This window comes from Monodelphis domestica, chromosome 7 (assembly GCF_027887165.1).
Source record: "Monodelphis domestica isolate mMonDom1 chromosome 7, mMonDom1.pri, whole genome shotgun sequence".
NCBI lineage: Eukaryota > Metazoa > Chordata > Mammalia > Didelphimorphia > Didelphidae > Monodelphis > Monodelphis domestica.
Window position 1 is genome coordinate 219,268,092 of NC_077233.1, and position 16,184 is coordinate 219,284,275.

General features: G+C 40.5%; 1 protein-coding gene across 8 annotated transcripts in view; it reads left to right on the forward strand.

The window, feature by feature from the left end:
- MAD1L1 (mitotic arrest deficient 1 like 1) overlaps nucleotides 1-16,184 on the forward strand; it is a 999,035-nt gene that overhangs the window by 759,245 nt on the left and 223,606 nt on the right. The window lies entirely within an intron of this gene.

Sequence of the window (16,184 nt, forward strand, 5' to 3'; positions counted from 1 at the left end):
TTTTTGCTGAGGATGTCCCCAGGTTCAGAATACAGAGTGCCACCAAAAAAAAATATGGTGCCTGCTTTTTCCACCCAGCCAAGTGTACTAATTTTATCTGTGCATCAGTACCCTAAGGACCCTGCTCCATGCTGTCTTGCTTTTCTTTTAGTTTCTTGTCCAGTGCAATATCTTCATTCACTTTCTTCCCATATCTTAGCAGGCTACTGATTTTCCTTCAGGGTGGCATATGTTTTGCTTGCCCTAAATCTATATCTACTCTTGCCTTGGCTTATTTTTCCTAAGTGGAGTCATCCTCAGTCCCTCCCAGGTGACAAGGGGGTAGACCTAATCTGTTGGACAGTTTATCACCTGGTAAGTTCTCAAATGAAGGCTGAAATTAGCTAAAAATACTATTACTTGACCTAAAAATTTAAAAGGATGGTAAAAGTTACACTGGCAGCTAGGTGGCTCAGTGGATTGAGAGCCAAGCTCAGAGACAAGATATCCTGGGTTCGAATCTGGCCTCAGACACTTCCTAGCTGAGTTGCATTGCTTACCCCTTACTGCTCTTCTGCCTTGGAACCAATACACAGTATTGATTTTAAGATGGAAAGTAAAGGTTTAAAAATAAAAAAGAATCAATACTATGTATTAGTTCCAAGGCAGAAGAACACTAAAGGCTAGGTAATGGGGGCTAAGTGACTTGCTCAGGATCACACACAGCTAGGAAGTGTCTGACGTCAAATTTGAACCCAGAACCTTCAATCTCTAGATCTGATTTTCAATCCACTGAGCTACCTAGTTGCCCCTATTGATTCTAAGATGGAAGGTAAGGGTTTAAAAAAATAAAAGTTTCATGGGAAGAGAAAAGGTTGGTATCAATTCATTAATAAACTATCTAAATGATTATTCTATTATACTTTAAAAGCAATTCCTAGAACTCTACTTGATTCTCTGTTGGTGAAGACATTCTTCAACCTGGTGGGATTGTGTACATTTAGATGCTTGGGTTGCATACTTTGGTTTCTAGGCAGAGATTATTATAAGGGAATGAAACCTTTATGGGTTTGACTACGGTTCCAATAACATGGCTGTAGAGTCTTTTAAATTAATGAAGTAGTTGGAGGATTTTTGTTTGTTTGTTTTCCTCCTTTTAGAGCTACCCAGTTGGGTATCCCTTTGGGAACTGGGATTGCAAAAGGGCTTCGTGACTCCAAATTGTGGCTAACTGTAGCTCTGATAGTTGCTCTCTCAGGGAGCTGGTGCTATACAACAGTGGAGTAAATTAAATTAGCATTATAGAGGCCGCTTTAGTACTGAAGGATCAGACGTTTATTTAGTATACTTACTTTCTACACTGATGCAAGTCGTAACTCTCCTTAACTTAGTGAATGGTTGTCAAGAGTGTCTGTTTCTAAAAAACTCCTCATCCTGCAGCTAGCCCTGATGGACTTATCTGATGCTACCTAGGCAGGTCCTTGGACCAAAAGCCCATGACAAAGCCAATCTTGGAACCTTCCAGCTTAGCAGGGTCTACCAGAGTTGTGGCTCCACTAGCATCATCTTGAAGAACTCGGGTCACTGCCACATCGCAGTTAGACACTGGAGTCAGACTTTTCCTAGAGAGCATAGGAGAACCCCTCCAGCTTCAACCGGGATCGAGGTTTTGTTGTTGTTGTTCAGACATTTTCAGTCATTCTGATTCTTCGTAACCCTATTTGGGCTTTCCTTTGCCATTTCCTTCTCCAGATTATTTTACAGATGAAGAAACTGAGACAAACAGAGCTCAGTGACTTGCCCAGGTCACATAGCTAGTGAACGTGTGAGACTGGATTTCAACTCAGAAAAATGAGTCTTCCCAACCGCAGGCCCAGCTTTCTATCCACTGCACCATCTAGCTGCACTGGAACTGAGCTTAATTCACTATACTTTAATTCAACAAACACTGATTAAATACATTCTGTATACAGAGCAGTGTGAAGTCTTCTTGCAAAAATACAAAGTTTAGGTACTATATGTTCCCAACTCTTACAGAGCTGACATTCTACTAGACCCTTCATTAAAAACTTATTTACTTTAACACTTGGAGGATCTGAGATTTTTTTTTTTTTTGCCGTGGACACTCCCTCTACTGAAAGAGATCACAGCTGCACTATCCCTTAGGAGATGGTCTTGTTGCATCGCTCTCCTCCAGAAAATATATTACTTTTGGGATGTGTGCTCCCTTCTGTTGATTAGCACTCCCATAGTGAGTCAGGTTGATCCTGAGACAGTAGATACAGGCATACCACCAGGCTAATATTTCTAGCTTCAAATCACTATAGTACAAAATAGTCCATGATTTGCTCATCTAAGAGATGGTACTGTTTGAGATCCAAGTTACTTGACTGGAGAAATCAGGGAATTTGAATTGGTCCAAGGCAAGGAAGAATCGGCTGAAAATAAGAATTATGAAAATTTGGAATGGGTTATGTTTTTCCTTTTTAAATTTTTTTCAATTACATGTAGAAACAATTCTTAGTAATTATTTTCTGACATTTTATGATTCACATTCTCTCCCTCCCTTCCCTTGACCCCACCAATGCTTTCATGAAATACATATTTCCATATTCCCCATGTCATGACTGAAGACATATCACATACAATAAAAAACTCGTGAAGGAAATTAAATGGAAGATGGAATGCTTTGACCTGCACTCAGTCTCTAACCATTTCTTCTTTGGCTGTGGATAGCATTTTTCATCATGAGTCCCTTGTAGCTATCTTGGAGACTTTCTTTACTGATAATAGTTTTAGGCCTTCACAGCTGATCATCATACAATATTTCTGTTACATTGTATATTGTGTGTGTGTGTGTGTGTGTGTGTGTGTGTATACATACATATACACACACATTATTCTCCTGGTTTTACTTACTTCACTTGTTCATATAAGTTCACAATCTTTCCAGATTTTTCTGAACTTATCCTATTTGTTATTTCTTATGGTTCAATAATATTCCATTACAGCCATATATCACAATTTGTTTATCTATTCTCTGAGGGATGGACATCATCCCCTCAGTTTCCAATTCTTTACCGCTCTAAAAAGAGTCACTAAAAATATTTTTGTATAAGTAGGTCCTTTCCCCTTATCTCTGATCTCTTTGGGATATAGCACCAGGATGGTTTTGCTGAGTCAAAGCGTCTGAATAGTTTTGGTTCTATAGTCCTCTCTAGAATAGTTGAATCAGTTCACAGTTCCACTAACAATGTACTAGTGTCCCAATTTTCCCACAATCTCTCCAGTGGAATGGGTTATTGAGGAAGTGCCTGAGCAGGAGAACATATGAGGTGATCTTTTGAAATCTAATCTACATCTCAGCTTCTGCACTGAATTGAATCATTGGCTACATCCTCAGTGCAAATTAAAGTTCCAGGTTGCCAAGCCCTCTCTCCCTCCCCATCACAGTCAGTCTTAGGACTTCATAACTCTGTCTCATGTTCTGCTTACATCCATAACAAGACATCATTAAAAATGAATTGCTCTGGCCCAGCTAAACTCCAGAAAGCAGCGAGCTAAGCTTGAAAGCCCCAGCCAATGCTATCTACCATTTACAGCACAAATGGGAGCCCTTGTCTTCCTCTTCACCACAGAAGCTGCAATTAGTCCTCAAATTATCCATGCTTTGGTCCAAAGCTGTCTGGGGCTGTGAGGCCAACCTGCCATGGCAGCAGGGTCAAGGCGTCAAGCGGGTAGAGAGTGACCCAAGGCTAGAGACAATCCTCCCTTTATTTTCCCCTCTGCCCACATGGTGAGATGAATGGGAGCAGAGGCCAATGAATCATGCTAGTGATGAGGAAGCTAAGTTGCTCTTCTTTGATGTTAATTCCATGATTTGGTGCTTCTGGCCCAGGGCTGAAATTAAATGAGGTACCCATTGGCCTGGAAAGCTAGTTGGACAGAAGATAGAATTCTGGGCTTGAAGTCAGAAAGACTCATCTTTCTGAGTTCAAATCTGACCCCAGATACTTACTAGCTGTGTGACCCTAGACCCTTAACCCTGTTTGCCTCAGTTTCCTCATCTGTAAAATGAGAAGGAAATGACAAATTACTCTGGGATCACTGCCAAGAAAGCCCCAATAGAGTCTCAAAGTTGGACATGCTTGAAACAACCGAATAACAACAAAGCAGAGGTCTTCTGGCAATTATCCAAAACTGGTTTACTTTTACATAACATGGGAAAGATATTCAGCAAGGCTATAACCTTGCTTCAGGTAGATGCAGCCCTTCTTGTCTCTATATGGAAATGTGTTTGGTCAGCCAGATGGGTGTGGTTGTTCACTAGAGAGTGGATCATCTGTCAGTTCTTTTTATTTTAAACTCTCACCTTCCTTCTTGGAATCAATGCTGTGTATTGGTTCCAAGGCAGAAGAGTGGTCAGGGCTGGGCAGTGGGGGTTAAGTGACTTGCCCAGGGTCACACAATAGAAATAGAATCCTGTGGGCCCCATATTTACTTAGAAAACCACAAATTAACATTACTTATTTTATATTTGTATTTATTTTGTTTATCATTTTCCAATTACATTTTAGACTAGCTTAGTCAACACTCGAATTTTGTGGGCCATGCTATCGGCCATGAGTTTGATACCTGTCCTATACAACTAGAAAGTTGCAACAGCAGCAGGACCCTCATCCCCTTTAACCAATCAGATCTCAGAGTCTGCTTCCCTGTCTTTTAGGGTCAAAAATGAATCTATCCTGCATTGTAGATATTGCTTTTACAAGACTTGGCACCTAAACTGTAAGAACAAGACATGAGATCTCAGGTCAGTCACTGCCTCCTTTCTGAAAGCAGTCATGATTGACACACACACTAAGAACCACTGGCTTTTGGTTTTGTGTAAATTCCACTCCTGCGGCCAGCATCTTCTACCTATTACTACCAAACACCTTAGGCTATGTTTCGGCCCTTTTTTGCCCCAACCTTTGGTCTGAGTGCCTAAATCTTTATTTCTTTGTCTACTGACCTCTCAAGTACAAGGCTTTGTGTACTTTTACCCTGTGGTACGTGCCTCTTCCTTTTCTTAGCTGACTGCTCTCGACTTGACCTCTGTTGGCTCAGTGTCCACCAAGCCCCTTCTATGGAACAATAATTCTTTGGTTCTTCTAATTTATCTCTGTACTTGACACCTAAATCTAAAGTTAACAAACAAGAATGTCTCTGGAACACTTTGGGTGAATAATAGGGACCTTTCCTTTTGGGAGATGTTCAAAGATGCAGAGTGTGGAGGAAACTATTCATGTGGCCATGCAGTAGCCAAATAGCACTGTGTCTGAAGATACAGAACAAAGCCCACATTTCCAGGCTACTTAGATGAGAACCTTGCTCAGAAACCGAGGAGGCCAGGTTAGGATTTTGAGGGCAGAGTTAAGAAGGAAAGAGAGCTTAAGATACCTACCTGAGACTAGTATCAAGGAGAGTATTATAATTGTTTACACTTTTATAGCATTTTATGATTTACAGACTTTTCATATTTAAAAAATGGAAAACTTTTATCTTCTGTCTTACTGTCAATTCTAAGACTAAAGAGTGGCATGGGCTAGGCAATTCCAGTTAAGTGCCTTGCCCAGTGTCATGTAACTAGGAAGTGTTAGAGGCCAGATTTGAGCCCAGGACATCCTGACTCTAAGCCTGGCACTCTATCCATCTAGTTTTCCTTAAAAAAACCAAACAAACCCTTATTACCAATTCAAGATTGATAAATTGATAAATCAAAAGTTCTTCATAATAGCCCTTTGAGTCAGGTAGTATAATGGATCTTACAGACAAGAGGTACAAAAAGCTGGTAATTTCTATGCTGTCAGAAAACCAATAGGTTACCTTACCTGACCTACCTCAGTTCTCCAGATCCTCAGCTCAGGCTCTTTTCCCTCTCCACCTGTATCTGATACATGACAACAGCCCCATCTTAGATGAGCTGTCAGCCTTCTAAGCTAAAAGAACCATTTCATCTTGTTTAGGAAAAAAAAATAGTACAGATAGAATGCAGGTAAACCAGCAGGCCCCCTGTTCTGCTATGGCTAAAGCACATCCCCAAGGAGGGCCGAGTATATACCTGGACCAATTCCATGGAGACATGTGCTCAGCTCTGAAGCACTTGGAGCTTTAGGATGGTGCAGCAAACCCTTATTTCACACCCCATTCCATGCCTGAACATCGGGCCACATGATTTTCCATGAGTGACCAGGGCAGAGATTTAGCACTTCGTGGGATATGCTCTAGCTAATGTAGTCTGGCAGGCCTGTACTATGTCCCTTTTATGCTAATAAACATTTTTGTTTCTGTGCTGCTGTTCTAATGAAGGTCTTAAGCCGTTTTTTAAAAAAAAAATGTTTTCTTTTTCCAGGCATGCATATATACAATTTTTAACACTAAAAATTTATTTCAAGTTCCAATTTTAGACCATTTTCACAAACTTTTTGTAACCGATTCTCACAGCAACCCTTTGAAGTATGGAAGACTGGAATTCTTCTAGATTTCCTAAAGATCACACCTAAGTATTCTTCTTCTTTTCTCAAATCCATACCAGTTGAGTCCTCATTACTCAAGTCTTTCTATATCACACTATAAAACAGGGAAGAGTCTCTAGCTCAAATCCTGAATCCTTACCCTCTGAACTTCCACATCCCCTTTTTCCAGAGCTAGAAGATCTGGTCAACTGCTCGTGTCAACATGTTTCAGGTTCAAGACATGGATTAAGCTATTAGAATGAATGGGACTCAGAGAGTCCCTAGATTTCAGCTACACCTAATTCAGCTGCTGTAAGAGCCCTCAACTCTTGCCTGATAAAGAGTTTTTATTTCTCTGAGGTTTTTTAATTGCCACTTTGGTTAGGAAAGACATTTTAATTTGTTGCCAGGGAATAAGAGCATAGTAGCAATAGTCAGATTGGTGATAACTGGGAATAGCCAAAGGATCTGTGAGTAGATCAAGATTATCCTAGGACCACAGCTAATTTAGCACTACTGTTCTTCCCACTGTATCACATTTCCCTATCTTGGAAGGATCACTTTCAATCTAGGAAAAGAAAAAGTCTAAGTTGTTGCTTGTGCTCATTTGTAGAGCTGCTTTAGGACAGTTAATGACATTACCTGGTTTTTCTGATTCCCACCAAAGTCTTTACCCTCCAGTTCCAAGCTCCAGATTGGACCTACCCAAAGAAGTCAAGGACTGTTTTATCTTTGTCTTTGCATCCCAGCACCTAGAACAGTGCCTGTTCCATAATCAATTCTTAATAAAAGCTTGAATGACTGACAAAAACCTTATCTTAAAAGGGGAGAATGAGTCACTGATAAGTTAGCTTTGGCTTTGAAACCAGTAAATATTTTGGCCATGCATCTACTTTCCTCTTCTGCCATTATTCATGATTGTTGATTCCCTTCACTCAAGGGTTTTTACTAACACAAGAGAAATCCTCTCCCCTTTACAAAGACCCTGGAGCCAAACCCAATGATCCCTTCTGGATGGAATGAAACTCCCTACCAAAAATACCTCCAGTCTAGTTTCCCCATTACCATTTGTTTCCTTATCAACTGCCTTCCCTAAGCCTGAGGCCAGTGAAGCTTGTCATTCAAAATACCAGCCTGGAGAGTGCTGCTCTTTCTCCCCTTGCTAAATACCAAACTAATGCCAAGTCTTAGAGCTAGAAGCTGGCATCATGCTGATGTTATATGTTTATGCAGAAATTTAAAAGAAACAAGTGACTAGGAGGATGGAGGCGCATTTCATTAACCTGAAGAAGTCAGAAAGCAGAGAGGCTATTTATGTTTATTTCCCTCTCAAAATTTATAGAACTAGCTTCATATAATTAGGCCAGAAGAATCTCCTAGCTCCTGCTAGGTCTTTCAAGCATGTTCAAAAATTAGGCATGGGTGAAGAAATCCTAAAACCATTGACTTTTGCCCAAAAAAACAAAATCTGCACAGTACCATGCTCAATAAGCCAAGTCCTTCAGAGATGCTAAAGGTAATGCTATTTTCTCTTTATCTTTGCACCCCCAAACACCTAGAATAGTGCCTGTTCCATTCTTGGTGAATGACTGACAGAAACTTTATCTTAAAAGGAGAGAATGTGTCACTTGATAAAGTTAGCTTTGGTTATGAAACCTGGAAGTGTTTTAGCTAGGTTTACACTTGCGTGCTTTCCTTCTTCTAGATGTCCCATGAGTCTCTTCCTTGATAGAGAAGAAGGATTACTGCTTTGGGGGCCAAATCCTGGCTTTGGCACTGCCTTTTAAATTTGGAGCATACTTCTCTTGAGCTTTATCTTCCTCTTGTGTAAAATGAGGTAGCTGGGCTACTTGGATCTCTCAAGTCCTGTCTAGTTCAAAACTTACAGTCCTAGGGTAGGGTCTGGATCTGAAGTCAGCATTCAACCAGAATTGTTTATGGGTAGCCATTCAGGAGGGCTTTCATGGAATCATCAAGTCTGCTAAGTGAATGGAAAACTCTTTAAATCCTTTCATAACATACACCTACCTATGAGATACACATACGGATATAATTTGTAACATTCAATGTGAAGACAGGTAGGCTTAACTGAAATGTTAAAATTCAGGGCAAGATACAGAGCTGGTGTGTCAAAGTTTAATCTTTTACAAGTTGCTCAGAGAAGGTCATGGCAGAAGCAATTTGTCTTAGGGGTTCACAGCCCCAAAGGAGCACCTAGAACGGGAAACCACCAACTACATCAATTACCCAGGTTAATCAAGAGAATGAAACCAACAGCAAATGGTAATCCATTTCTACTATTGCAGCTTTGGAAGAGAGATCCCCTTGGGTATGTAGCAAGCTACACCCTTTCCTTGGCATGGCTTTGGCTTGAGTGTTTTTGATTCATTTTGACCAAAGGCAATAGCCCTCTTCCTTCCATCCCCACTGTCCAGCATCTGGAGCTTTCCATGGTATGGAAAGGAGAAGACCCAACTGGGGTATTAAGTGGGATCCAAGTTGTCAGGACACCAGGGGTATGTGGGTATTAGCCCTCAACACATTTCTGGAAATTGAAACATGAGGCAAGATAGACATTTCTTTTAAACCCTTACCTTCCATCTTAGAATCAATACTATGTGTAGGTTCTAAGGCAGAAGAGCAGTGAGGGCTGGGCAATGTGACTTGCCCAAGGGCACCCAAAAAGGAAGTGTCTGAGGTCAAATTTGAACCCAGGACCTCCTGACTCCTGGCCTGACTCCCAATCCACTGAGCCACATAGCTACCCCAGCAAGATATACTTTTAACCAAATCAGAACTTTCCTTCATTGTGTCTGTGCTTTTCCTCTCAATATATAGGACTCTATTTCTTTCCCTGGCCTCATCTCCTCACTGGTCTCCAGAGAGAAGTCATGATGCCTCTGTAAGGGGGCTCTACTTTGAGAAGACATGGCATATACTTGCACACAGACTCAGAAACCACAAAGGATCTCCTCAGTAGACCAGACAGAGCAGAGAGCTGCCAGAGAGATGACTGGCCTCCACCGTCTCTTCAAGCTTGTTAATTACCCATAGTTTTGTTTTTATATTTCATCTTACATTTTCTGGTGCAGCATTCTGGGGATTTAATCGCCTCCCAGCCCTGGGAGATACAGCTGTCTGCGTCTTAACATGACATCTCATATCAAATGGGATAGATTTAGAATTGCAGAAAAGGTCAAGGAACCTTCTTTTCTTTTCCCTTAGTGTTAAAATCAAGGAGTCTGCAACTGGGACTTGTCAACAAGTCTGTTGGAGTTATACAGTCTGAGGAGTTTACTGGGGGGGAGGGGGTAAAGTCTCTTGCAGGCCTCTCCTGTCTCTCTTGCTTTATACTGTTCTTCTAATACTACAGTTGAGTGTCAAGAAGGTATCTCACATGCTCCAGTCATCTCTCTCTTCTCTATTCTGTTGGAAAAAAAATTTCTTTTTTGTACTCTTAACCAAAGTTGGTCTTGGGGGTTTTATTTTAACTGTTTAAGCTGATAAAGAAATAAGTTGCAATTAGTTAAAAAAAAGTCTCTTCTCCATAGAACCCTCCTAAAATGTGCATTTCAGGGGTGATAAGGCCATGACCTCTAATACTTCAAACCAACAAATAAGTGTGTAATTGGAAATCCTGTACCTTTGAACTACATTTCCCAGGAGCCCACAGACTTGCTGTCATTATGTGCTGAGGTAGACAGGGGATAAATAAAGTGGTAGTCCCTGACTAGCCCTCTCTTTCCTTCCTGGGTCGGGACATTGGTGGAGCGGGCTATTTGAACAGGTAGATTAGCCATGTGCATGTGGTTTATTTTGTTACCCTTTTATTCCTTTATTTCTAGTGATTAAATCTAAAAATGGACAGGGGAGAGTTAATCCCATCTTCACATAAGGGAGAATTTCGCACAATAAGTCCCCAACTATAACCCTCCGGGTTTTCAGACAAGCAATGATCATCCTGTTGACATATAAGACACCGCTATCATCCCAGTATATAAGCCTGCAGTTTTATTGACCTGACTTATTTCAATAGCTTCTAGCCATTCTCTATTTCCCAGTCTGGGAAATCCTTGTTACTACTATCCTTGTTGCTACTGTTAACAGCTCTGAAATCTTCAGTGAATCCCTATTCCTTACAGAATAAAGTCCAAAGCCAAAGATCGCACTGCCTTTCTAGCTTTGTCTCATATTATTTGACATCTCCTTGCATTTGGTAATAATAGTCCATATTCCTGAAATGTGCCCTCCCTTCCCTTTTTCCCTTATGAATTTCTACCTCTCTGTTTAAGCCTTATTGATAACAACTTTTCCCTTAAACTTCACTAAGACCTTTGTTTTGTACTACTCTTACAGCATATGTGTATTGGGTCTTTCTCCATAAGCCTAGTATGATTACTTGAACTCAGGAAGTATTTCAGTTAATAAGTTATCAAGCATTATCAAGTGCCTACCATATTCCTGACACACCATTCTAGGCATTGAGTAGACAATGACGAAAACAATCCTTGCCTTCAAGGAGCTTACATTCTCTCAAGGGAGATGACAGGTACATAAATTTGCATAAAGAAAATACATAGTAATAGGAGCAGGGAAGAATTAGTACATGGAGGATCCATAATGGTTTCCTATAGGAGGAAACAGCATATAATCTGAGCTTTGAAGGACACTGGGAATCCTAAGAAGTAAGGATGAAAAGGCAGCACAGACCAGGAATGGCAAATATCCTTTCCAAAGATACAGTGATGGGAAATGGCATGGCATATGCATGAAGCAGCAAAAAGATTGGTTTGGCTGGACCATGGATTGTGGGGAGAAGGGTAATGGATAATAAGACTGGAATGCTAGGTTATTGGAACCAGGTTGTAAAGGGCTCTAAATTCCAGGGGATTTTTGTATTTGATCATAGAGGGAAAGGGAAGCCATTAGAATTTATTGAGCAGCAGAGTGATTTTTATAAATGAGGCTTTTATAAATATCATTTTGACAGCTTTGTAAAGGATGAATGGTCAAATATAGAGACTTATGATAGAGAGCTCCTTTTGAATACTGTTGTAATCAAGGACTGCCAAAACAGAAAAAGAAACCTATGAAAAATGTCTCTAATGAATATTAGTGCAAAAAGTTTTAATAAAATACTATCAAGGAGATTTTAACAACATATCACAAAAATCATATAATATGAATAGGGAATGCAAGCCTATTTCAATTTTAGGAAGACTATAAGGATATCTGACTATTTCAGTAACAAAAAGAGCAAAACTCATTTGACAAATTATAACCCATTCTTGCTAAAAACAAAACAGAGCACTAGAAAGCATAGGAACAAGTGGAGCTTTTCTTAAAATGGTAATTAGTATATCTTTAAAACCAAAAGTTAACATCTGTAATAAGAATAAACGAGAAGCCTTTCCATTAACGTCAGGGTGAAGCAAGGGTGTTCATTATCATTATTATTTTTCAATATTTTACTAGAAATTCTAGCTATAATAAGACAAGAAAAATAAATTGAAACAATAAGCATAGGTATTAAGAAACAAAGTAGCCTTTTTTTTTTGCAGATGGTATGATGGTTTATTTAAACAATCCTAGAGAGCCAACTAAAAAACTAGTCAAAACAATGAACAACCTTAGCAAAGATGCACAATATAAAATAGGCCCACACGAATCATCAGCATTTCAATCTACTGCAGTAAAACCCAGTAGGAGGAGATAGAAAGAGAAATTACATTAAAAAATTAACTAGTCACACACCCAAACTTCAGGAAGCTTATTGGAAATATGGTATTAAAATAAAAAATGAAATGAAATGGAAAAAAAGAAGAAAGTGATCATATGAAGAAATACTCTAAATCACTAATAATTAGAAAAATGCAAATTAAAAGAATTCTGAAGATTGACTAACATGACAAAAAAAGGAAAATGGCAAGTGCTGGAGGGGAGTGGTAAAAATAGGCACAGTGATGAACTATTGATGGAGTTGTGAACTAGTCCAAACATTCTGGAAAGTAATTTGGATCTATGTCCCCAAAAGATATTAAACCCAGTATTACTAGGACCCCCAAAAGATCAAAGGTAAAGGACCCCTATATACCAAATTATCTATAGCAATTCTTTTTGTGGCGGTAAATATTAGACACTGAAAGGTTGCCCATCAATCAGGAAATATTTAAATAAGTTGTGGTATGGAATGTGGTGATGGAATATGATTTGTGCTAAAAGAAATGATTTACGGAATGATTTCCAAAAAACCTGAGAAGGCTTCTATGAACTGACTCAGAGGAGTGAGCAGAACCAGAACATTGTACATGGTAACAGCAATGTTATAGTGATGATCGACAGGGAAAGCCAGTTATCCACTAAAGTTCCCAAAGACTCATGAGGAAACATGCTTTCCACCTCCAGAAAGAAAACAAGGGCTTAAAGCATTTTTTTTTTTCAGAACGTGGCTAGTGCTGAAATCTGTTTGCATGGCTTCATATTCGTCATAGATTTTTCATTGCTGCCTTCTCAGCGGGTAGCACAGGAGGCTGTGAAATGTAGAAGTTTGGTGTAACACAAAGAACCATGGCCTGGGTTCTTGTTCTGAGTCTGAGACTCGAATTATTTAATTCAGTAGACATTCATTGTTTCTAATGTGTGTGAAGCACCATGGCAGGGAATGGAAGAGGTAGAAAGTGTAGATGGGACATTCGCCCTGACTGTAGTAGAGGGCTCAGAGTTCACCCTGTGACCCTCCTTGTCTCCATCTCTAATGTGATGAGGGTCACAGTGGATGGCCTCCAAGATTCCTTCGACGCTGTGCCCTTGTGCCTGTTTCTGTATCTTGTCTGCCATCCTGGCCTTGTTTCCTGCCGTCGGCCTGGGAGGTCCATGCCGACAGCCAGGTTGAGGCATACGTTGGTGAAATACCTCATGCAGTGGTGCAGTTTTGACCTGGCTCATGCCTCTGTATGTCCAAACCTCATCATGCCCGCCAGTCCCCATCTGGCCTCATCACCAAGAGCATCCGGCATGGACATCGGCGGCCAAATGAAAGCCTTCTCCATCTCCCAGGACTGTCATAACAATAATTAACCTAATTACCAGCATGGCCTGCTTGGCCCTTTGGCGCTTCAGAACTGTGCTGCGTAAGCCTGGCCTTACAGCATCTTGTTCTCTTCTGGTAGGTGCCCCAGGTCCTTCTCTAGAGACTCTGACTAGAGAGCAGACTAAGGATCTAGATTCAAATCCTGGCCTGCCTCCTAACCCTTAGGCAAGTCACTTAGCTACTGTGAGCCTCAGTTTCCTTCTCTGATCCTGTAAAATGGGAAAGGTCAGACATCTTAGCACCTGAAGTCCCAACTCTACATCTGTTAGGAAGTGGAATCTGAGACGACTTTTGGTGGTGCATCAGCTGGATTTGAGAGGGGCACGTGTCAGCAGCCAGCTTGGAAGGGGCAAGGAGTAGTTGGTGACAAGTATCCCGATTAGGTCTCCCTAACCCCCCTTGCCCAGGCTTCCAGTGGGCAGGCTGCCTGAGTGAATGCCTCTTGGTGACTACCTCAGCTTCCCTTTCTCTGTCTTCTCATGATAGACTTTCAGAAAGATGACTGATCCTTTCTCTAATTGATATCCCTGCTGCCACAATGGAAAATCATTTTCTGAATGAGGAGTTGACTAGTTGGACGTTGAATAAAGCCAGTAGCAGTCCTTGCTTTTTTTTTTTAATGAAAGATTATTGCTATCATTTCCTCCCAAACATTTTAAATTTGGAAAGAAAAAAACACATTCTCTTTGGTGAAGTTCATTCCTCCAGCAACCTAGCTATGGCTCAAAGCTTAGACTGCCAGTATAATAGCTAAGTAATTTAGCCCCATTTCACAGAAAGGCCTATGGAGTTTAAATAGCCTGAACCAGGCAGTGTGGAGCCAGAGCAAAATTTGAAACAGGAACAAAACCTATTGAGTTTTGAATCCCTTTCCTCATTTCTAAATTGACTACCTTCTTTTTCTACTTTCCAATATTTTTATGTATAATGAGGAAACTAGACCTTAAAAGTAAAAGGCCTCTAAGGAATAAAACTCTGCCCAGATTTTACAAGATCCAGTTCTCTGAAGACAGCTCTCAGAGCCCCATCCCTGGCATATTCTCCATTTAAAGTGGGAGTTCTTCACTTGAGATCTGAGAATTTTTAAAAATATTGTAATGATGCCTTTTTAATGTAGTTGGATTCCTTTGTAATCTTATGTATTTTATTTTATGCATTTAAAAGCATTCTTCTAAGAAGGTATCCATAGGCTTCATCAGACAAAAAACAGTGAACAACCATGATCTAGAGCTTAGGCAAACATTCCATCCTTTTTTATTGCATTCTGGGAAAGAGCTGAACAAGTTCCTCATTGTCCAGTATCAGCAACTGAGCACATACCATTCAGCAGACTTTTGTGATGGTTTATCTCAGGTGGGAGCCTCTTTTGGATACTTTGCTAAAGTTTCTGCATGTATCTATCTCTCCCTCCAACCCTCATGATAGACTTCTAGAATCATAGAATTCTGAAGCTTAAAAAAGATCTTAAAGAAAAATCCAATCCAACCTCCTGATTTTTTAGACAAGCAAATTGAGACCCAGATTTGGGGAAGTGACTTGTCCAAGATAATATAGCTAGTTAATAGCAGAGCAGTGATTAAAGCCTGCATCTGATGGGTTTCTAAGCAGGTAATGTTTCTATTGTACTATAGCTTTCATGAATTCCTTTCCTATTTATTGACAGTCACCGTCTCTCTCTTCTGCTGATCTGTTGGGAAGAGGCATGATAGAGTGCAGTAACACAAGAGGTGGGCAAGCCTCAGTGCCAGGTGGTAGAAGCTGTCAGTGCCAGGGAGGGATTGGCTCAGGTATAGATAGCTCAGAGTCTTAGAAATCAATTCTTGCCTTATGCTCAGGCACCTGCTCTAGGCCCAAGAGGTATGAGGAAGATTTCATTACTGGGTTTGGTTAGAGGTCGGCTAGTTTGTTTTATGACTACTGATGAGGATTATTTGAAAATTGGGTATATTAGGACGAACCCATATGTCTCTGATGTGAGTGCAGTAAACAAATACTAGTCTATCCCTCTCCAGAAACAAAAGAAACAGAATCGGTGTCACATGCCTTTTTAATAATAAAAATTCTCATCCTCTGACTTAAAATTGATAATAGGTTTTGGTTTAAAGCAGAAGAGCTGTAAGGGCTGGGGGATTGGGGTTAAGTGACTTGCCCAGTGTCGCACGAGGCCAGAATTGAACCCGGGACCTCCTCCACACTTTTTAATTGGGGGAGTTGGAGCTGAATATGAAGCACCCTTTGGAGTCAATCCTCTGTTGTGCGTTTGTCAAACAAAAAAAGCCCTTGTGTGGCCATCTCTGTGCATGTGGCCATTTCTCCCATCTCTGAAGCAATTGCGATGTATTCTCCTCTGCCCCTTGGGGTAGACAGCTGAGGCAAGCCACTTTTTGATTCTGGGAAGTAAATGGTGGGAAAAATCTGTCCATATTGAGTTTGTCTTCATTTATTATAGGCTTCTGGAGTCTTCTTCCTATTTAGTTTTAATTTTTACAGTGTCACTGAACTGTACACATAGGAGCGCTTGTTAACAGCGATTGTTTAGTGATAATGTGCTAGTAATAAGTGGTCCCCGACACCTACTCCCTGATGAGTCACATAACACACATTCATCGAGGACTCCC